Below are 22,804 nucleotides of genomic sequence, written 5' to 3'. Positions count from 1 at the left end.
GTCGGGAGACTCAGGAACCAGAGACAGGCTTCTAGTGAGTGAGTGGTCAGTGTGTCTGTGGGGAACACAGCCCTCGAGTGGGGGTGGGACCAGGGGCTCCCAGCCGTGGGCTCTGCCCCATCCTCAGACCAATGGCTATTGGGACTGCCCTGGAAATGACACATGTGTGTGTTCTTGGTGGAGGACTGTCTTCTCCAGAGAGTAGAGCCCCAGGCAAGGTTTGGCATAGGGATTCCCTAGGCAGCACTGCAGGGAGCTAGCTCATCAGGGGCGGGGGGAGCAAGGCAGGCTGAGAGAGCCAGTGGAAAGCTTGTTTGAAAACAAAGCTGATGGCTCAGTTGCATGTGACCCTCCCCCCAAAAGTCCAGTAGATCACATTTCAGGACTGTCCAGGGGAGAAAGGAGAAGAGTTCGTCCACTGGTTTCCATGGATCAAAGGTCAGCTTTGCTCCCCTTCTACACTGTGCATGTGTGGACATAGGGTCAAGGGTCATGCACTCTGGGCAGAAGGTGGGGCAGGAAGGGTGTATAGGAAGGGCACCATCAGGGTCAGGGCGCCCTCGTCTATTGCCACATTGAATTGGTTGCTTGGCTGCTGCTGTCAGTAGTCAGCCTTCTGCAATGGCATCTGATAAAGGCACTGACCCCACAACCATTCTGGACAGCTGGGTGGCCCTTCTAGTTGCAGGTGCTGTGCTGGCCCTTGGGGTGTAGCGTCACCTGAGGCAGAGCCCCAGGAAGCCCCAGTCTTATGGCTACAAGTGACCGCACCCTGAGAGGTCAGGGCTGTTGAAGGGAGGTAACCACTGGGAGACAGGAGGGCTGGCAGAGGAGAGACTTCTGAGGTGTTCCAGAAGAATGAGGAGGACTTTGCTGGGTGGGGGATGGCATTTCCAGTGGAGTGGGACAGAGTGGGGCATGTGGGGGACCCCAGCAGTCCTGCATGGGTGACGCAGGTGCAGAGGCGACAGAGCAACACGACTGGCGGCCAGAGCACTGGAGCAAGGTGCCAGGTCCTTTTGGGTGGCCCAGCCTGTCAAAAACCCTGGCGAGAGGAGTGAAGTGGTCAGGTTCCTGGTGCCCAGGTGCTCAGGGCCCTCCGCTGCCCGAGTTAGAGCCGCTGGGCCTGAGGAGTCACTATTCTATCCGCCTTCTCTCAGCCAGCATGGTACTCCAGAGAGCCGGGCCTCTCCCTGCCGTCCACTGTGGCTGGCAAGGGGTGCTTTCCCTTCCCTGAGCAGGCAGGTGACGTCCGTCAGCAGGAGCACAACCAGGAGCCAGTAGCCAACACGTCACCAGTGATGGGCTGGGATGGGCAACCAGTGGGAACATGAAAAGTGCCTGGGCTGGAGGGCGCAGGGTTCATCAGCTAAAACCTCCATTGGGGAGCTTCCCGCATGGGAGGAAGGTACGGGGTGTGCCCCCCCTCCCCCACCCACCTTAAGCTGATCCAGCCAGTCCAAGCCCAGGAGTATGGGCAGGGAGAGGGCCAGGTCCTGGGGGATGTTCCTTTTTCAGCTTTGACCAGGCCCCTGGACAGTGGGCCCCAATTTGAGGGTGGGGATCAGCCTGCAAGGCCAGAGGAGCTAGCACCCGATGAAGGCTGGAGAATGGGCAGACCATTGGTGGGAGGGCATTTGAACCTCAACCCCACGCAACCTCAACCTGGTAACGCCTGCCCTGACCTGGTTTGGAAAGCAGGGTAGCCGAGGCTGCCCAGCCCTTGACGAGCCAGTCTGCCGCTCTGCCTGGGGTGGGGTGGGGTGGTGGTGTCCATCAGGGTGTTGTTACTGGGGGCGGTGAGATTTCAGAGTTTTCCACCAGGACCAGAGTGAAGAAGAGCATTTAGAAGCTGGGCCAGCCTCTGGCTGTTGAGAAATACACTTGTTCCTACCTGCCCCCTCAACACCTAGCTTGACGTGGCAGAGAGGGCCCTGAAAGAAATTAGTCCTTTGCACAGAGCCAGCCTGGGCCTCGCCATGGTAAGGGCCCCCTGCCTGAGCCCTCGCTCCCACATCCCTGGGATCTGACAGAGGGCGGGCAGGTTGGCTGTAGACCGTCCTTGAGCCATCTGAGGCATTTCCCTTCCCTGAGCTCAATTTCTTCATGTGACATAAACCCCTTCAGTCTTACTTTAAAAAAAAAAAAAAGATTTTATTATTTTATTTTTAGAGAGAGGGGAAGAGAGGGAGAAAGAGAGGGAGAGAAACATTGATGTGAGACAGAAACAATTTGGTTGCCTCTCTGCACCCCGACCAGGGACCAAACCCACAACCTAGACATGTGCCCTGACTGGGAATTGAACCGGTGACCTTTTGCTTTATGGGATGACACCCAACTAACTGAGCCACACCAGTCAGGGTATATTTGTTTTCTGTGAAGCCACTGGTGCTGTTTGACCCTGGCGCCCAGGCCCTAATGGGTGATGGCGCATCTCATCCTCAAGCCTTTTCATGTCTGTCCCAGGCACTGGCCTTGGGGAGGAGCAGAGCCCAGCCTACCTTGAGGATGGTTGAGCCAGAGGGAGTCCCAGTCTTGCCAGATGAGAAATTTCTCCGTGGTTCCACTCCCCTGCTTCATTCGTTTGGACGGTAAACATTATTTACAGTTCCCCCACCCTTAGCCCTAAAAACTGTCTGAATGGTGGAAATGACCCCATTTCACAGGGAAGCCCATGCTGCTCTGGCCCCACCAGTCACACCTCAGGCCCCTCTCCCAGCCAGCCTGGCCTCCGCACCCCACTCCGCACCACGGCTGCGCCCGCGCCCTGCCCCCACTGCTCCCAGAGGCAGTCGTCTCCTGAGCCTCCTCAGGCTGAGCTGGAGAGACCCAGGTGCCCGTGGGGGTCACGCAGCGGACGGCTGGGCAGAGCCCCGTCTTAGCTGTGGGTGTCCCCTCTCTGAAGCCCCTCACCCTCACTGGCCCCAGGGGACACAGGATACTGTCAGGTTGATCAATGCAGACCCAGGGAGTGTCTGCTGCTCAGGACCACTTGATTTTGGCCTTGTCCCGGCCATCATCCCAGCCATCTGGACTTCAGTTTTCCCACTGAGATGGCGGCAAGGGCCACTGCTGACAGACCGTTTAAGACGCCATCGGGCCACCTTACTGCAGCTTTTGCAGCAGGAATGGGCTTGATTCCTGGTTGCTATTCGTGAACGGCTCCTGGCCACAGGCACCTACCTGGTGGCACGCTTCTGTGGAGGCAGTTCCAGCTTCTCACCTTCCAACTCAAATGGGCCTGTGAGGCCAGCAGGTGGGTTCCAGACCCACCTTGGAGCCAGGGGGCGAAGCCAGGTGCTACTGGTGAACCTGGTCCAGGCATGTCCTGAGCAGACAGAGGTGAATGCTGGGGCTTCAGGCAGCTAGGAAGCATGGTCACCAGGCTGATCCCAGGTGGGCGGACAGGTAGGAGGGGACAGTCACTTAAGGCCAGCTCTGTGCCCAGGTGGGAGGTGTCCCTTAAGAAAATCTTGGGATCTTCTGACAAATGGGAACGGGATGTGTGCTAATTCTCCACTGGTTCCATTCCCATTCTTTGTTTCCAGGAAAGGGGGCTGGGGTAACTCAGAGGGAATGTACCTGGGGAAACAAAAGTGGCATTAAGTACACGCATGTTGTGTAACCACTGCCACTATTTCCTGAACTTTCTTATCATCTCAGACAGAAACTGTCCCCATTAAGTAATAGCTCCCCATCCTCTTCTCCCCTCAGGCCCCAGGAACCTCTTATTTTCTTTCTCTTTCTATAGATTTGCCTTTTCTAGATTTCTTTTCTAAAAAAGATTTTCTTTATTTTTAGAGAGCAGGGGAGGAAGGGAGAGAATGAGGAAGAGAAACCTCGATGTGAGAGAGAAACATCAATTGGTTGCCTCTCATACACACCCTGACCGAACCCACAGCCCAGGCTTGTGCCCTGACCAGGAATCAAACTGGTCACCTTTCGTTTTGTGAAGTGATGCTCAACCCACTGAGCCACATTGGTCAGGGCTAGATTTTTTTTTTTAATAGTGGAATTATACAGTATTTATTTGTGACTAGCCGCTTTTGCTGAGCATCAGGTTTTTAAGGTTCATTCATGTTGTAGCATGTGTCAGCTTCATTTATTTTTAAGGTTGAGTAATATTGCATTGTATGGATGGACCACACTTTATATGTCCATTCCTCTGTTAATAGCTACTTGGCAACCCAAGTGTCTATTAATTCCTCTTAAAATTAATTTTTAAGTATAGACAAGCAATGACTATATTATCCTTGGGGACACTGCTAAACCTCAGTGGTAACAGCCCCTCTGATGACACTCTTGCTATAGCCTTTTCTTGCTCTCTGTGGGACCTGACCATTCTTGCTCTCCAAAAGGAAATTACTACTTTAATCAACAGCAACAGTGTGGAAGGATCCTGAACTGTGGGTGCTGGGAGAAAAATGGCTTTGGACTTGGAGTCGGGAATGCTGGCCTCAAGGCCTGGCTTATCCTTTGGCAAATAACTCCCTCCTCTGCCCCCTGCCACGCTTGTTGTGTCCTCATCTGCAAAGGATCAGAGCACGTGTTACCCACCTACCTGGACTGCAGGGCAGCCGGGGCTCCCTGCTGCCCCGTTGCCTGGCAAGTGGGTAGGTTGGGAAGCCCTTTTCTGAGAGTCTATCTCTGCTGTGCCCATTTGAAATTTATTTTGTGAATAGGTGATACATGTATGTATATAACAAAAAATCAAAAGAGCACCAAAGAGTATTTCGATGACCACTGTGTGTCCCTCCCTCCCAGGTAGCACAGTGCCAGCCCTACTGGTCCTGTATGCCCTCCCAGAGAGACATGTCCAGCAGGCAGGGCTGCTACTCTGTTGTTTTTTCCAGTTGTAACATTGTATCTTAGAGATCAATATTCCCAGTTGTTACACTGCATCTTAGAAATTGTTCCATGTAGATACGCAGATAGTTGCTTTATTCTCTGCAACCAGGGCTACTACTCCATTGCAGGATACACTGTGATTTATTTACCTTCTGCTGAGAGTGAACAGTTAGTTTTTTTCCCCAGTCTTTTGCTACTCACAATCCTTAAACACATACATTCAGGAGCATACCTGCAAGGCAAGTTTTGAGACTCCCTGTTTCTCTGGAGCACCTATGCTGGAGTCTGGAGCACGGGAACTCTTTGAGCCAGGGCCCCAAAACTGCTGTGATGGGTCTGGGGACCTTGGACATGCCTCACCCTCTTCCCTCCTCCTCATCCTTGTGTCCCCCCGCTCTCGTACAGATCATGCTCTTGGGAAAGGGTAAAACCTTACATCCTAGGCTGTAGAAGGTCTTAGCTTAAAGGAGTGATTTTTTAAACTTTAAAAAAAAATTGCATTTAAACCTTTTATGCAAACAAGATTGTCTTCTATCACTTCAAGGCCCTGTGCTGGGGGGCATTAGTGTCCTGAGAGGGGAGCCCCCCAGCTGCCCCCACGATTACCCCAAGGGCGGGCCAGACAGAGGGGGTTGGGGAGGGTCCTAGTCCTGATGCAGTGCCCGTTCTGCCCATTCCCACTGCCGACATTTTCGCAAAGCTTTCTCTCTCTTTTTTCCTGCCCACCTCTCCCCAGTCCCCAGCCTGACTAAGAATGATAACGGGGGATAACCCAGGTGACGGATGGTGACCCCTCGCAGGGTGCGTGTTGCTTCACGTCTCCTTTGGTATGGTCACCTCTTAAAAACTCACAACTCTCAGGCGTGGGGCTGCTGCCCTATTTCATAGACACTCCCAAGGCACAGAAAGTCGGGGGGAGGGGTGGCTTCCTGGGGTCATAGAGCCAGCAGCCAGAGCAGCTGATGTGAGCTGTTTTTCTGGTCATCTCTGTTGATGTGGCCCAAGGTGGCAGATCTGGGCCTTTTCTTGAGGGTGGCTCCAGCCATCCTCCCGGAGGCTGGAACAGGCACATTTGCACGGGGGACCTGGGGCTCTCAATCGATGGACCCAATGTACCCATCCTCCTTTGTGCTCTGATCTTGAAGAATAACTCTGAGGCTACAAGTGTCAAACGGTTAGGAAAAGCCCAGAGTCAGGTGTGACTCCAGCTGGGCAATGAGACGGGAAGGAGCAGGAGAAAAGGTGTGGAGAAAGCCAGTCAGCATCTAAACACCAGATTTCATGCAGTTCTGCCTTTATGGCTTTTCAAAAATGGGAGGGTTGCCCTGGCTGGTGTGGCTCAGTGGCTTCAGTGCTGGCCTGTGAACCAAAGGGTCACCTGTTCGATTCACAGTCAGGGCACATGCTTGGGTTGTGGGCCAGGTCCCCAGTAGGGGGCATGTGAGAAGCAACCACACATTGATGTTTCTCTCTCTCTTTCTCCCTCCCTTCCCCTCTCTCTACAAATAAATTAATAAAATCTTTAAAAAAAAAAAAAAAAGAAGAAGAAGAAAGAAAGAAAGAAAAAGGAATGGGAGGGTCTGGGCCGGTGTCCTGGCTGGCCTCAGTTGCTGGCCTGGGCCAGTGCTGGCTGCAGGCTTTCCTGGCCCCACCACACCTCCTAGGCTGCTTAGTCCCTCCTGCTGTGGAATTAGGAGCCTCGGCAGAGTCCTGCCAAACCCCCAAGGCTCTGCCTCTGACCCTGGGGGCCTTTCCCAGTTCTCCTTTCCCAGCCACCTCAAGGGTGGCCAAGGTCAAACTGAGGCAGCCTGGTGAAATGTCCAGCACATCCTGGACTCAGACTCTGGCCTGTCCACCTCGGCGGGTGCTCTGGCTCTTATCACTTCTGCCTTATTGCAAAATGAGGAACACACAGCTGGTGGTGGCAGCGGGCGTAGCTGGAAGCTGCCGCAGGCGGTCCACAGCCGGTCTGCTGACGGTCCTCGCGCTCGACCCCCAGCCTGGCCGGGTGCTGGTCCTCTGGTCTAGGGTTCCGAGCCGGCCCAAGGTCCCTAGGGGGCGCTGCTTCCTCACCTGTGCAGCAGCAAAGCGAAAGTCTCTCGGGCCGCGCAGGACGCCGTCGCGCGTGGGGTGCTGCCCGGGTAGCCAGGCACTAGGGAGCGTTTCTTTAGCGCTCCGGCTCCGTCCGTAAGGGAGAAGCGCCCCCTGCCCGCCGCCCCGTGCACCCCGAGGGGCAGCGCCAAGGCTACTGAGGGGGTGGGGGTCTCGGGTCACTCTTGCCAGCCCCAGCCCGGAGGGCTGGCGGGTGGTGCGGCCGCGTGGGGCAGGAGGGGTGTCGGGAGCTCCGGGTCGTCGAGGCAGCGCGGAGGCGGGCACGCTGCGGAGGGCGGGCAAGCGGGCGGGGGCCGAGCTTATAAAGGCCCGCGGGCGGCGAGGGCGGGAGGCAGCCGCCGAGCCGCAGTCCGGCTCTGCCGAGTCTCTAAGGGCCGCCGATAGCCGCGCTCTGCGCGCACTGCGCGGAGCAGGGCTGTCCCCGGAGTGGACGCGGGCCCCGACCAAGGAAGAGCGAGCGGAGGCGCTTGGGTCCCCGCCGACAAGACAGGGGTCCTAGCCGCGGCCCCGCCTTGAGCACCATGGCGCGCCAAAGCCGGATGCCCCGCACCGCCCCTTAGCGCCGCGGCGGCCCAGCAACCCCGGACCCACCCCGCGGGTTCCCCGGGCATGGAGCCGCACGTGCTCGGCGCGGTGCTCTACTGGCTGCTGTTGCCTTTCGCGCTCTTGGCCGGTGAGTAGCGCAGGCGCGGCGAGCTCTGAGCTTGGACTCGGCTGTACCCCTCTCCCCACTTCCCGGCCCCTCCGCAAGCCTGGCCGGCTGGGGCTGGGGCCGGGGCCGTGGCCGGGCGGGCGCGGAGATTCCCCAGGACGCGTGGCCCTCGGTGCCCTCATTCCAGAAGCATGAGAGCGCCGGGGCCGCCGGGGACCGGGGCGGCGAGGGCGGCGAGGGCGGTCTCGGCAGGACCCCTGTCCAAGCGTTGGGCTGGAAGGGCGGCGGGAGGGTGGTGGAGAGGTGGCAACCGGGTGGCCACGGTGAGGCCCCGCGAGCGCCCCGGGAGAGCGCGGCTGGTGCCTCCGCCCGGGCGCCCGGGAGAAGGGCCTCTGCGAGGGAGTTGTATGTCCCCGTGGGACCGGCTGAAGAGCTGGTGAGGGGGACACAAATCTTTTTCTATTTCATGTTAACAAAAAAAAAAAAAAAAAAAGAAAGAAAGAAAAAGAAAGAAAGAAAGAAAGAAAAAAAAAAGTGCAAACTTGCATCAGGACTTCCTGACCAATGTGGGAGAAGGCGGGCTTCCTGCCTGGAGCTGTTTAATCTGGAGCCTCCGGAGCAGAACTAACGTCTGTGCCCTGGGCGCGGCCCTCCCACTCTTCCCTGCTCGTCCCCACGCCCCGCCGGACTAGGGCAGGCCCCATGCCTTGGAAAAAATAGTTCGGGTTCCTCCCTGCCCTTCCCCTCTCGGTGCCCTGGCTTACTCCATCGCGCTGTCTAGTGCTGCGGTAGGGGCTTAGGCAGCTGGGCCCTGGGCCGGGAGCGGGCACACCTTCCAGGAGCCTTCGGCCTGGGTATCAGAGCAGAGGGTACCCGACGCTGCCATCAGTGTTTCCCCTCCCAGAAAGCAGGGCTGGCGGTTTTCGGAGCTGTACCGCCGCTCCCTCTGCACCCCCTGCCTCCACTGTGCCCAGGGCACAGGGCCCAGAAGCTCATTCCACCCTTCACTCTGCCCGCAGCTCCCTCCACGTGGGGCCACCTCTACTGAGTGTGACCTGGAAAGTACTCTGATTAAATTAATTCACGGAACCATGGAAAGGCCTGCCTTGGGTGCAAACGTCTGTTTGTTGGGTGAAAACCTGTCAGGCTATGGTGGCTGGGGGCGTTTTTATTCTGAAAGCCTTTCCAGAGCCTCCTAACACACTCCAGGTCGGCCTCTGCCAGCTTCTGTTATAGGCAGGGGCAGGCTCCCAGGGGGGCCAGGAATGTGGGAGATCCACAGCAGCCTGCACTTTGGCTCTAGACAGACTGTGTTTTGATTTGTAGCAGAGAAAAGTGGTGAAACTCGGGAAATTTTTCAAGACAGGAATCAAAGAAAACATTGAGGTCAGAGAAGAAGGTTTGAGTCCTCCCTTGTGTGGACAGGACAGCCTGGGAGGTGCATGGGAGTGTGCAGGTCACTCAGCTGTGTGCGCCGCCTCTGGAGAGCCCAAGGGGAGAGACGGGCAGGGTAGGCCCCGCGAGAGGCTGGCTGAGGAGCTGGTGCCATGAGGGGGAGGGGGCACAGGCAAGCTTCTCAGGGGCGCAGGCTCACCTGTCCTGCCCACAGTGCACCTGTAGCCTCCTTGGCCTGACCCATCGAGATAGGGAGAGAATCAAATGGCTTAGGCCTGCAGGGGGCTGAAGGGCGAACATCCCTGAAATGGTGGAGTCTCCTTACACAGGGTCAGCAAACTTTCTGCAATGGGCCAGATAGTAAATATTTTCACATCATGAAATGTTTGGATATTTTTCCAACCATTAAAAAATGTAAAAACCACTCCTAGCTGTGGGCTCTGCCAAAACAAGTGGTGGAGCCAGATTTTGGCCCAGGGCCCAGAGTTTGTTAACCTAGAATTAGGTAGGGGTCCTGGGTTCTTTTCTGGGTCTCAGGGCTCCTCACATGGTGACCGGGAGAGTTCTCTTGTCCCTGGGTGTGGAGGTGGCCCTAAGCTCAGGGTTTCCACCTGGGTTACATTGGAGTCACCTGGAAAACCTGATGACTAATTCTCTGTACTTGTTGTTCAGTTTTTCTATAAACCTAACTGCCCCCAAAACTAAGTCTGTTAGTTAAAAAAAGAAAAAAGCCCTGAAGCCCAGGCCATGCCCCACACCGATCCTGTGCCTGGCTGTGGCGCTTGGGCTCCGGTATTTTTTCTCAAGCTCTGAGGGAGGGTAATGTTGAGCCGGCCTGACAGGTGATACCTGAGACTCTCTGTCCAGAGTGTGGGCCGCTCCCGTCCCTCGGGACCCGCTGGCTCCCCTGCTGATATCAAGGCCGTGCTACCCGGCTGGAGGTGGAATGTTCCCTCTGTTGTCTCCCGAGCCCCTCGCCTCCTCTCTGACAAGCTCTGGCTGGAAACGGCTATTTCTTCAGTTTTGGAAGTGAGAGGTGGGTGCTGGTAAGGCCTTCAGAGCATATTAGTCAGACTTGTGCCGCGTGCTGGCTCTGGCGGCAGTCAAGGGGAGGGTTTGAGTCATCCTGGGGTGCCCCTTGCCCCCACACCACTCCCCGTGTGGCACAGGCTTACTGCCCGAAAAGCCCAGCCCAGCCTCACGGTCATGACAGACTCCCTGACTCCTGTGGGGAAGGTGGAGGCCTCAGGTGGCTTGCCTGTTGTCCCTGGAGCCCTGGAGGGTCAGGACCCAAAGCTGGAAACTTCTAGAGAGATGTCAGGGCAGGACGTTTTGTGATTCCCATAGAACAGGCCACACCTCCTGACTCTGGACCTTATCGGGCAGCCGGAAACCTGGGAGCTGAAAGAGGGGTGGTTAGAAGGCAGAACTGGTAGGGCAGTGCATGGCTTCTGTAGAACGGGGCCTCCCGCCTGGAAGGCACGCCCACCACACACGGGGGCGTCGCTTGCACCAGACTGATTGTCACTGAGAAGGGTTGCCCTTTAGAATGGAACACTTCCTCCTTTTCATAGTGTTCTCCGCATCACTATCTCCGCACCCGGGCAGGACGTGGTCTTCTCTCTCAGCAACGAGAAAATGAGGCGTGGGCCTCGGAACCCTGTTAGCAGTTCAGTCTGGGAATTCATTTGCCCGGTAACCCCTTAGGGGTGGCTCTGTGCCCGGATCTCAGAGCGGCACAGATCCCGGGTCAGTCCCATCCAGCGGCCATGCTCTGCGGTGCCACCAGGAAGGAAAGCACCCAAACTGAGCGGCCGTGGAGCTGCTTCCCTCTGTGACCCTAAGGGAGAGACGCTGCCTTCTGCTGGCCCCCAGGAGGACTGAATGAGTTAGCAGGACTAAGGTGCCTGGTTGACAGCACTGAGCGGTGCGTGTGCGTGTGCGTGTGCTTTTGGGGAGGGGCCAGGGTCCACCCAGGAGCTGAGGATGGGTCACTTGTGGTCCTCTGCAGGCCGTCATCCTGCTGGTAGCCAGGGCTCGGAGAGCCCAGGGCCCCGCCGGGAAGGGTCGTACAGAGGAAGTATTGTCCCTGGAGGTGGGAGGAGTGCCTAGTCCCGGATCCTGGCCCCACAGGCTGCTTCCTGGGCGTTGCCTCCCCTGTTCTGACGGGGCACTGCATTTGCTTTCAGTGCCCAAAGATGGAGACGGAGGGCAGGCTTTCTCGACTCCCCTGCCCTGAGCACAGGCGCAGGGGGCTGCTTTCTGTGGGGGTGGGAGAGGGCCCAGCCCACTGGAGGGGTCGTGGATGTCTCCACGCCTGCCTCCGCAGTCTTCAGGGTCTAGTGTATCCTCCTCTTACAGGAAGCCACTCTTGACCACTCTGGTCCTCAGAAATCCCCTTTTCTTTTGAATTTAACAAAATGTGGGGCTTTTCTTTGTTATCTATTTTAGAAATATATAAACTTTTTGAATGTAGAGTTCCCTCTTCTGGTTGCCGAAGCATTCTGGTCCTTTGTCGTGGTAAGGAGCAAGCATCCTGAAGCAGGTGGCGAGGCAGCGCATGTCTGCTGGGCAGTGACCCTTAGGGAGTGCCTGCCTCACGCTTTTCCTCAAGGGGTGCAGTGCGGCCGGCAGCCCTGGCCCCCGCTCCCTGTCCCCCTCAGCCCGAGTCTGCGGGAGAGGTGGATGGGGCGGGGGCAGGACCACCTACTCTACACTCTTGACCTTTGAACTCCTCCAAGTTAGTCTGTTTTCTGGATGAGGAACCTGGCTGTTGGGGCAGTTATTTCACTCACCCAAGATCACACAGGTAGGAAGTGGGGAAGCTGGGGATGAAATCTTTTCCTTCCTGGGGCAGGTGAGTCCTATACCTGCTGGCAGGATATCACCTGCGGGAGACCCTAGGGGGGAAGGTCCTGGGGACAGAGAGGGAGGGAACAGAAGGGGGATGGGAGGGGACAGGAGAGATGGGGGCAGCTCAGCTGGCTCTGCTGGAGGGGTTCGTGGGCCACAGCAGCCTCTGCCCTGCTCTGAACTGGCCAGGCCCTTACCCCTCTCTTCAGGCCCCAGTTCCCTCGCCCGGAAACAAGACAGTAAAAGTTGGGAGGCTGCGGCCAGGCCTCTGAGCTGTTGGGCTGTGGGGCTCTGGGTGCCAGCAGAGGCAGGGCAGCCCCGTTCACAGTCCCGGTGGGCCAGGAGCATCAGAGCGCTTTCCCACACGTGCCAGCACGCGGGGCCCACGTGCTGGAGGTCCGTGGCCAGGCTGGGCCTCCAGGGAGCAGAATGGGAGGCGCTGCCCACCACTGGGGTCCGTGCACACGGGGCTGCCCCTGCCCAGGAGCAGGCAGATCGCAGGAAAGGGGAAGTGAGGTGTCCAGGGCCGGCCAAGGACCTCGGTGTCTGCAGCCGGGCCCTCGGCCAGCATGCACTACACCCACCACACAGATTCCTGTGAGATCACACGGAACCTTTCCTTGAGTTTTTCCCAGATTAATTCAAGCCTTCTCTCATCTAGGTCTCAAGGGACTGAGCTCTGGGCAGAAGCCCGGGGCCTAAGTTCTGGTTCAGGGCCAATGGTGGTGGCCGTGGGAGGGGCTAGAGCGCATCCTTCTCCCTTTCTAACCAAGCTGTGGTTTCCTTGGCTGCAAAAGAAGGGCTGGGGTCCCCCGGCCCCTGGCACTTTGGTTCTGTAAGTGCCTGTGTTGTGTTTATTCTTGCAGTGATGTGCCGAGCACAGATGGGCGAGAAACACAGTGTAACAAATAAGCCTCACAAGACAGGTTCCCCGGCTAATGCCACCTAAGACAGGGTCCCCAAAGACTGCCATACATAACAAGGTCCAGGCAGGCAGGGCAGGGGGTCAGGTGAGCACCAGGCTAGGCCAGTCTGCTGGAGGGAGAGAAATTGGCAGCCAGGCGGGACAGCAGCTCCAGCACCCCAGACCAGGGCAGGCCCCGCCACGGTCAGGCCCTCTGTCTCTGGAAGCAGCCAAGTGGGTAGCCTGGTGGATTATGGGGGTGTTGTGGGGGGTGCATTTTTTTCTAGGCTCACATTCTCTGGTGGTGGCCAGGTGCAGGGGGGACAGGAGAAGGGCTGGTAAGCCGAGTAGATATTTGGGGCCAGAAAGACCCGAGACTTGATCCTCTACCCCCAGTTTTGATTTTTTTTTAAATTTAGTTTTAATTACATAAGTAATGTATAAATGCTTTTCATAAAATAATAAAATTTTAAATCTGATAAAATGAAGTCCCCTTTTTAACCCTCTAGGCCGGTTGCCCCCTCGCCCACTCTTGGAAGGAGGCTGGCCGCTGGCCCGTGCCCCATGGGCCCCGTGGGAGCCCGTTGTCCAGGCCTGTCCGCTCTGTCGCCAGGGCACGGGCCTTTCTGCCCACGGCCCCGTGACTTGGCTCCCCCTCTGTCCTCCCAGGCGGGCACCCGCAGTCGCTGTGCTCCCCTGCTCTTCGGAGCTGAGGTTGCTCTCAGGCCTTTGAAATCACAGCCGTGCCCCCTTTGGCTCCTGTGTGTTTCTCGGGGGTGGGAATGGGGCTGGGAGCTTCCCACTTGGTAGACGAGTGGCCGCAGGCTGAGACTGGGCAGCTTGGTGGGCCCGGGGGCGGCCTGCCCTTCAGGGGTTGGTGAGAGCCGGCTGGGAGCAAATCAGGGCAGCGCCCGAGCCCAGAGCAGTGCCCGGGTGACGCCAGGGCGCCTTCAGGCTGACGTGCGTGGCCTCCTGCTTCCCTGCAGGCGTCTGGGGGCCTTTGCTCAGTGGGGTGGGTCCATTTTTCTGGTGTGTTTTAATAACATAATTATAGGGAGTATTTTTAGGTTCCCTCTAACGGGCCAGCTGTTTACCAGGCTTCTCTCTGTACACTGTTTTCTCCGTAAGTATATATAGACGAGGCCACTTCTCCTTCCTTGGGTTCAGGCTAAAGAGGGACTGTGGCCGCCTCGGCCGCCTCCTGTGGTTTCCTCTGCCAGTGAATGGACATCTGAGACGGGCCCAAGAACCAGCCCGGCCCTGCAGAGCAGGCAGGGGCCCAGGGTGCCAGGCCTCCGTCCCAGGTCCACGAGCCACCAGGTGGGGAGCTGCTGTCCCACGCAGGGAGCAGCAAGCGGAGGCTGGGGCAGGACATGCCTCCTCAGGCCCGTCCAGGCTGCTCCCAGCTCAGCTCAGACCCAGCAGCGCCCAGGTGCGCCAGCCAGGCCCTTCCCTCCTCAGCTCTCCTCGCCTCCCTGCCCTTGAAAGGCCTTCCTCTGTATCCTCTGAGGGGAACAAAATAATAAAACTGTCACATAAATGAATTCCTCAGGCCTCCAGGAGCAACCAAAGGCTTATGACTGTGGCCAGGACTGGGGGCAGAGCAGGAGAGGACCAGGTGTGCCCTGCTGGGGGGCCCTCTGAGTGGGGGTCCCACTCACTGGCCTCAGGCCTGGGTCTCACTTGGAACCGTCAGCGCCTGTGGCCTCTTGGCTGGGACCCCCATCACACCCCAGCCCCTCCCCCGGGCGGGCCCAGTTCTGCCCCTGTGCAGGCATTACTGCGATCTCTCTCCCTCCTCCCTCCCGTTCACCTGATTTCTGTTTGTGGTTAAAACACCATTAAAACAGCACATCCATCATAATAACCTGAAAGGAGTTTTTAAAAGGGAAACGAAATCATCCATTCACTACTCTTACCTAAGCTGTTTATCTTTCCTTTTCCTTTCCCGATGGCTCAGGATAGTAAGGACCACGGCACCCCAGTAGCTATGCGGAGCTCCTGAGCGCCAGGCTTGTACTGTGTGTGTGTGTCTCTCTCCCCTCCGGGGGTGGTGTGCTCTTCTGCTGTTTCCCAAAGGAGCAGGTCTCCCAAACTGCCTGAGGTCTGCCCGCAGGTGTGCGTGTGCCCTGGCAACTTACAGTCCAAGTACAGTTGGGACCTGGTGGGCTGGGTGCCTTTCCGTGAGGTGGTCGCAGTGCAGCAGCTCCCCAGCCCTCCTGAACCCCCTGCCCTTGGTCTCCACCTGCCGTGTGGGCGGCCTGTACCTGACCTCGCTCTCTCTCTCAGCCCCGAGGTTGTCGAGCTGCCTCCTCCAGCGGACAGGCCTCTCGGGCGCAAACCTCCGCGCTGTTTCTCTAACTCAGTGCCATTTGTCTCCTGCCCTCTTCTGCAACCTCCGTTCGCATCCGCGGCCATCACACCCCAGGCTGGGACACACATAGCGGCCTCTCTGCTCTCCCCGCCCCAGGCTCCGGCTCCGTATCCGTATCCAGATTCATCCCAAATGGCCTTCCTGTGATACCTGAGCAGCAGCTCCTCCACGTAAAGCCCTGAGGACTGCCCCCTGCCTGCATGAGAGCCCCGCTCCCGAGCCGGGCACACAGCCCCGATCTTCTAGTCTCCCCTCAGAGTCCCCAGCCCCGCGCCTGCTGCTGGTACCGGCACTCTGCAGTCAGCGAGCATGCTCATTTCTCCTATCAGGTGGGAGGCAGTGACCCCATCTCGTGGATGAGGACGTGGGGGTGATGTCTTGGATGTAGATGGTAGTTGCCACCAGGTCTGCCTGTCCCCAGAGCCAGGCTTCTTGCCGTGACACCCCTGCTTCTCAGGGAGCCCTGGTCCCTGTCCGTGTATTGGGCGACTCCGCAGTTCCGTCCTCTGGCTGTGTCTCATCCCTTACAAACACCCCAGCTTCTGCCTTGCCCCCTCAACGCCCTGAGCGTGTTCTTGTCCTGGGGCCCTCTCAGTCGTTCCCTTTGCCGCCATCTTCCTGTGGCTGCCCCTCCTTCTTTCCAGACACTGGGGTGCTCTGCTGCCTTCTGCCACCTCTATTCCCTTGGCCAATGTGCTTGGGGGCTGTGTGAAGCCAGATCCTGCTTTAAGCTTTGGGGGTCCTGACATAGTCGCTTATGGGGGACAGCACTTAAACCGTGCATTGTGTTTTTAGCCAAGATAGCATGAACACACATTAAAGCACCCAGATCCTGAGTGTTCTGTTTGCTGAGTTTTGACAGTTGAGTACATTCATAAAACCACTTCCCCAAATAAGACAGAGGTCACTTCTGCCCCCGTGCCCTCTGGTGCTCTTCCCCCATGACTCTCTGACTTGTGCTACCCTACGTCAGTTTTGCCTGTATTTGGGGTTCATGCCCCAGGGACCACCAGGGCTGTGGTCTTCTGTGTCTGGTGACTTTGCTCAGTGCAGAGTTCCTGCAGTTGCTCCAGGCTGTTGGCGGCGCCTTCTTTTTGAGTACTCGGTAGTGTTCCTGCCATACGTGCCGCATCTCTCCGCGCTCTTGTTCTGGGTTGGCGATGATGGGCAAGGCTGCTAGTTGTGAGCCTCCCTCTGCGGACACACGCTGAATTTCAGTCATGCCTACACTCCGGGCATTGGGTTGCCTAGTTCTCCAGGTTACATTGTTTCCACTCCCACATAGACACGTGGTGCTGTGGCCAGTGATTTTAGCTGGTTTGTAGGGTGAGGTAGTATCTTTAATCTTTATCACCCTGATGTTAATTACCTTTGGTATCTTTTGTGATATGTGTGGAAGTCTTTCACCCACTTTTAAAAATTTACTGTTTGTCTTTTTATGTCTGACCCAAGGGAGTTATTTATGGGTTCTAGATTTTAGGTCTTTACCAGCTATATGCTGCAAATATAGAGTGAGGCAAAAGTAGGTCTACAGTTGTGAGTACTCGAAACACGGTTTATTGTATTATTTTCTATATGGACAACTGTAAATCTGCTTTTGGCCAATCTCATGTTTTCCCTACCTGTGGCTTACTGACTCTAATCATTTTCTGCCACACCAGCCAGGACTGAATGGTGTCTTTTTAAGAGCGGGTGTTTTAATTGGAAGTCCTGATGGCTCGTCGCGTGCTTTGCTTAGATGGCCAGCTTCCCATACCGGGACGCTGTGAGGGCAGCTGTGGCTGGGCGCCTGGCACGGGGCCTCTCTCAGCGCTTCCTGACGGGTTGGCCCGCCGCTATGGCGGGGCCAATCCCCTCCGGAGCCTCCTGCTTCCTGCCTTCGCCTGTGCCCTCTGTTCGCCCCTCACCCTCGGCTCTGAGGCCCCCTCCCAGGGTCTTTGTTTGGCTGTCTGTGGGACTATCCCTCCCGCACCCGTCCGTGTCCTGGGTGTCGTGGGCATGGCTGGGGCTCTTGCTTCGATATCTTAAGCGTGGCCTCCCCTGGGCCACCTGTTGGATGAAGTGGGTTCCTTCTAGTCTCTGCAAAATGATGGCCTGGGCCGCCTGGCCCACCATTCCCTGTGGTTCTGGTTCCCAGTGGCGCGGTGGCCGTCTTTGTGTGCTGGTCGTTCTTCCTTCTCACTGTTTCCCCTCAGGAAAAACGCCCAGTAGACACTGTGCCCGGCTGCTTGGCAAGTATGCCCCCACCTGGCCCTGGGTGTCCTGTCCTGTTTGATGCCCTGGGGAGCTCTGTGCAGCCCTGGCACCCCCCAGCATCTCCCTAGTAGAGGAGCTGCCATGTGACTGTTGGGGGCCTGTCCTTGTCCAGGACAGCCACACCTCCTTGGGGTCAGCACTGTGACTCCTGCTTCCTCTTCTGTCCTCCCAGGACCCAGTGACACAGCAAATACTCACAACTGTTTCTCCTCCACTTTGTGCGGAGAGGCACCCACCTGCTTCCCAGAGACCAGTGCCTGAATGGGGCTTTCTCACCCCTCGGGGTCTTGGTGGCTCCCCTTGGGCACGCTCCTGTCCTTGCTGATGTTATTGTGGCTTTGTCAGGCCCAGTGGGGGTGGCTGTGGGACATAGGCAGGGACTGTGATAGGCTCATTGCTTGAGGCTGTGCTTTCTGATGTTCAAACCAGCTCCACTGGCTCTGGAGGTCCTGCCTGGAGACACTTCCTGTCTCGCTGTGGGAGCTGTGTGCCAGGCCTATCAGCAAGTGCAGACCTCCCCAGCAGGGGGAAGGGGGCCCGGCTGTGCCCTAATCTCCCAAGATCAGGAGCAGGGGTTTGTCAGTGCTGGAGGGATGTCGGGGGCTTGCAGCGGGTGTAGGTGAGCCAGGGACAGTGGCTTGGGGCCTCCTGTGAGCCCAGGAGTGGAGGTTGAGGGCACCTTCAGGACAGCAGCCCCCTTTTTTCCAGGGGCTGGCTGTGTGGTCCAGCACCTGAGCTTGTTTGCTCTGTGACCTTGGCAACAACCTCTCCTGCCTGCTTTCTCATCCTGGCAAATGGGCACATAAGTGACCTCATGAGGATGAGGCTAGCACAGAAGCAAAGCCTAGGGCGTTGTCTGGCCTGGGGGTCACTCTACATGGGTCTGGATCTGGAGGGTGGGTGGTGCGCCTAAGGTCCCTCTGTCCGTGGGTCCTCTGCCTGAGGAAGCCGAGGGACACTGAGCTCTCTTCCCTCCCACGGAGGCGCGGTGCCCACTTACCATCCCGCTGCCCTGTCAGACTCTTGCCCTTGTTGCTTTGCACTCCTGTGGTTGCAGGTGGAGACACTCCAGTTGGGGCTCGGAGGGGAGAGGGCCGCTGTCTCAATCCTTCCAGAGTGAGGCCTGGCTTATACTGAATAAACAAAACCTAGGCCTTCGGGAGACCACACATGGAGGGAGTCTGCTCCACTCAGCGGAGTCTGGCCTCCCGCCTGACTTCCACCCACTCACCCCTTCTCTCAGAGCAAGGCCCCTCTGCTCCCCACCCCATCTCCTCCCGTGCCCCCAAACCGGGTGGGTAAAGCGCGCTTCCCATGGTTCCCCGTTTGGGCGTCCCTCTCAGCTCTCAGCTGTTGGACCGCCGTGCTGTCTGCTCTTGTCCCCTCCTCCTCCTCCTCAGGCCCCTGTCCTGGAGAGCAAGGGATGAGGGCTGGAAGCCAAAAGTTATTTGCAAGGACCAGAGGGAGATGCGCTCCTTTGGAGGCCTGCTCTGCATCAGGAAGACCCACGAGGAGGAGACCCCCTGACCCTCCAGGGTGGAGTGATGGAGGAGTGATTAATTGCTGTCGCCAGAGGAGGCTGGAGAAGCTTCTGGGCTGGACAGGCTGCATCACATTCCAGAGCCTGGGAGACACTTCCAGAGTCCCCGGGGGCTAGGAGCCGGGGCCAGCATTTGTGTGGCATTGCCCCAGTGCTGTGGGGCGGGGCCCTGCGCGGGAGGGCCGAGGGCTTTTGAGATGAAGTGGCCCCTGTCGGGGGACAGTGCTGCCTGTGACACTTCTCTGCCAGGGCAGCCTCAGGAGCTCAGCCTTTGCGCAGAGTGATTTTAAGGATGTGGGTGGGAGCTGCTGAAGGTCAGCCCTCAGAGGAGGAGGAGGTGACAGGTCGCTGGAGCCTTTTCCTGGGGAAAGCCTGGAGCTGTGCTTGCTTCCTCCGCTGCCCCCGCCCCCCAGCCTGGGGCCTGCCTAGGGGCAGGGGGCCTTGTGGCGTGAGCCAGCCACCAGGGCACTGGGACCCCAGTCGCTTCAGAGGCTGGTTACTTGCGACTTGAGGCTTGTTTCTTCATTGCACTATGTTCTTAGTGGCAGCTCCTGCCAGTGGCTGGGCAACCCACGTGGCTGGCCTAGGCACCAGGCAATAGGCACGTCAGTCGCTTCCTCACTTGCCACCATGCTGAGGGCCCGGGTTCTGCCACTTCTGCCCAGTTCTCATCATGGATGTGAGAGGTCAGCCCGCGGAGACAGAGATGCTGGACCTCGGGACCCAATGTGGCCGGTGGTCATTCTGGCAGCTGTGTGGGGGGCCAAGGCTCCAGCCAGGACCGCCCCAGAGTATTGGGTGTTTGATCTGCTCATTGTCACTGCCTGTGTCACTTCTGTGGATCTTTGCTCTGCCCCCGGCCTGTTCTGTGTGCGATTGGAGAGTGGGGGCCCACTGGGGCACCCTCGGGACCTCAGCTGAGCCAGACTTCTGTCTCATGCTGCACAGGGGGAGGGAGAGACTTCTCTACACTCCTAGGTTCTTTCAGCTGGTCCAACAATTAAATCAACATGATACAGATTAAATAGAGAAAATAACCAAGTTTAATTAGGTATGTATGGACGGGAACCCCACATAGTGTACATGACAGAGTCGGAGGCCCTGCCTGCATGAGAGGTTTGGAGACAGAGAGGGAAAGGAGGCGTATGTGGCCATCTGCGCTGAGGAGGAGGCAGGGCAGCGTGGGGAGGAAGGGCACTGCCAGATGATAAGAGCAGATGGTCAGTAATAAGATGTTTGCCCTGCTGATAGATTGGTCAAACAAGTTACATCTGATAACCCGTTAAGGGCAAGGCCCCTAATTTAAATCCTTTTAAGTAGTTAAGGGGGGACAGAAGTTTCTGTTGCACCTCCAGAGACTCCCTTGCCTTTAGCTCAAAATAATGGACACACCACAAAGGCACCCCTTGGGGTCCTCATTTAAGCCCCTCCAGTGGTCACGGGGGCACTCCAGGGTTTGGCCGTGTTGGGGTTTGAGTTTGGGTGAGCACGGTCTGTGTGCGTAGCAGCGGCCGGGCAGGGAGAGCCCCAGAACCAGTGGCAGGAGAGAACGCATGCCTCCCTCTGCCTGCTGGGTGACGGGTGCCCATGGAGCAGAGGCGGTGGGGTGGAGAGCTCCCTGGCCAGGCTTCTTGTCTCTCCCCCTCCCGCCTGACCAGGCTCCCAGTTCTCTCTCTGCTGCTGGGTGCCCTGAGGCAAGTCACTCAGCATCTCTGGGCCTTTAAGTGTTCAGCTGTGAAAGTGGGACGTAGCTGCCCGCCGCGCTGCGGGCGGGCCTTCCGGGGCAGAGCCTGCTCCACCAGCACCCGGCACCAGCAGCCACCCTTCCATCCATGGGGTCTCTCCGAGGCCAAGTTGTTTTAATGTCCACTTGCAAGGTTAGTGTCTGCTCTGCTTGGCCCCCTGGCCCGGGCTGTGGGTAGAAGTGCCTTGCGAAGCTCACCTGCATCAGAGGCGGGGCTGGTGCTGCCTCTCCCACACACACACCGCCTTTGCTGAGATGGGATGACCAGTCTCTTAGTCACCCACCTCTCAGGGCCAGCAGGGCGGCCTCCCGTGTCATCACAGATCCTGGCCAAGATGCAGTTGCACACCACACGCTGTGACCAAGGAGCTCTTCATCGGAGCCCTTGGGCACGTCGGTGGCCTCACCAGTGAAGAATCTGGCGCAGAGTTGCCCAGCAGCTTGGTGACATCTGGCCGCCATGGCAGGGGCTGGTGGGGTGACGGCGCCTAGTTTTAGGCCTGCTCAGGCAGGAACAGTGGAGTCTGCTGGGTCTGGCTGAGTCATAGGCTGCGGGAGGATCCCAAGGACAGCAGTGAAGGCGCTGGGTGCGACTTTGCGGGCTGCTGGTGGGGCGGGGGGTGTCTTCCCCAGCCCAGGCAGGGAGGGAGGGCTTCGGGCAAGCTTGCCCCAGCCCACGACCCGGAGCCCTGGTGCTGACGGCCACCTCTCCTGGCTTCTTAGAGTGCTGGGAGCTGGGGAGCGTCTTCTCATGCCCTCCTCAGGGAAGGACACCTGGCTCCACACCCTGGGGATCATCACCAGCTTTGGCTGGGAAGCTCCAGGGCAAAGAACAAGGCCTCACGAGGCAGCTCCCTGCTCCCAGGACAGGGTTGGGCATTGGCTGATGGAATGAACAAGACAGGGGTGCCCTGTGCAGCCCCCGCAGGTCCCCCTGTCATCAGCGGGCCCGTGGCTGAATGCCTGAGGGCAAGACCTCCTCTTGGCTTCCCATCCTGTCAGCTATGAGGTTCTCCTGTGGCCTCTTGGGGAAGCCACTGAGTCATCTGTGTTACAGGGACGGAGGTCACATCTTGAAGAGGTTAAGCAAATCCTAAGTTTCACAGCTGAAAAGGATGGGAGCCAGAAGTCAGCTCTGGGGCCCGTGTGGCCGGTCATGGGAGGGTGGCTGGGCGGTTGGATCAGGGCACAGAGGACCAGGGGGCTCCTCACTGGGAACGGGTGTCACGCTGTCCCTGAGGGCTGTCTATGCCTGCAGGTGCCCACTCGGGGTCCAGAAGACTTGCTCAGATCAAGACTGTGCAGATAGAGTTGTCACGTTTGGCTGGCAGAATGGGTAAGGAGGGACCCTAGCCAGCAGGGCCGGTGCCAGTGAGTGTGTCTGCATGCGTGTGGCCATTGCCCCTGGCATCAAGGGCCTCCCCATGTGGGAGGGACAGCCTGGGGAGGTGCTGGGACTGCGGCCTGTCAGGCGCTCGCTGAGTGAGCGCGGGCGCTGCCTGGCCTCCCTGGCCCCCACCTTGGGCTCACATGGCCCTCCTTGTCTCTGTCCCTCACGTGCTTTCCACCACTGGCTGCAACAGCTGGAGGGGCACACAAGAACCGTGTGCCCTGTCCTTGCGTTTGCGGAAACCCCGGGAGCACAGCGCAGGCCTGAGGCGGGGCTGGCCCACTGCCGCCTTCGGCCTCTCTCCTCATGTTGACTGGAGCCTGCGAGTTTCCAAAGGCTCATCCCCAGCCTCAGGGCAAGAAGGGGTCTGGGAGCATGTCTGCCGCTGGCAGGCAGTGATGGGAAGGTGGGCGTGAGGCCTGGCTCCAGTCCCGGGGCTCCATGGCTTTGGGCAGCGGCTGTTTCTGACTGCTGCCTGCAGCCCCCAGGGTGGAGAACAGACAGGCTCTGCCCCAGGTTGGGGACAGAAAGTGCTCTTCATGTTAATAAAGAAAACAACACTGTTGCTGTAGCAGTAAGAGTCAACTCGCATACCACCAACATGCCCCCCGCTCTCTACAGGGCATCATACTTGGAGCCTTGGAGGTGGACGGGGTTAGCGTTCCTGTGTTACAGATGAGGAAACTGAGGCTCAGAGAGGTCACACAGCCCACAGAAGTGGGGCCAGGCCTCCAGC

At 58.1% G+C, this 22,804-nt stretch overlaps 1 protein-coding gene across 1 annotated transcript in view; it reads left to right on the top strand.

Moving 5' to 3' along the window:
* Positions 1-7,572: 7,572 nt before the first annotated feature.
* Positions 7,573-22,804, top strand: part of PIEZO1 (piezo type mechanosensitive ion channel component 1 (Er blood group)) — a 63,905-nt gene continuing 48,673 nt past the window's right edge. Inside the window, exon 1 of the mRNA XM_054588953.1 lies at positions 7,573-7,633. The gene's annotated coding sequence lies outside the window, so the exon portion shown is untranslated. The remainder of the gene's footprint in view (positions 7,634-22,804) is intronic.

The sequence above is a fragment of the Pteronotus mesoamericanus genome, unplaced genomic scaffold, assembly GCF_021234165.1.
Source record: "Pteronotus mesoamericanus isolate MK-2021 breed Mesoamerican mustached bat unplaced genomic scaffold, CSHL_Meso_final scaffold_165, whole genome shotgun sequence".
Taxonomy (NCBI): Eukaryota; Metazoa; Chordata; class Mammalia; order Chiroptera; family Mormoopidae; genus Pteronotus; species Pteronotus mesoamericanus.
Note: the sequence above shows the minus strand (reverse complement) of the source record. Positions and strands in the feature narration are given on the sequence as shown.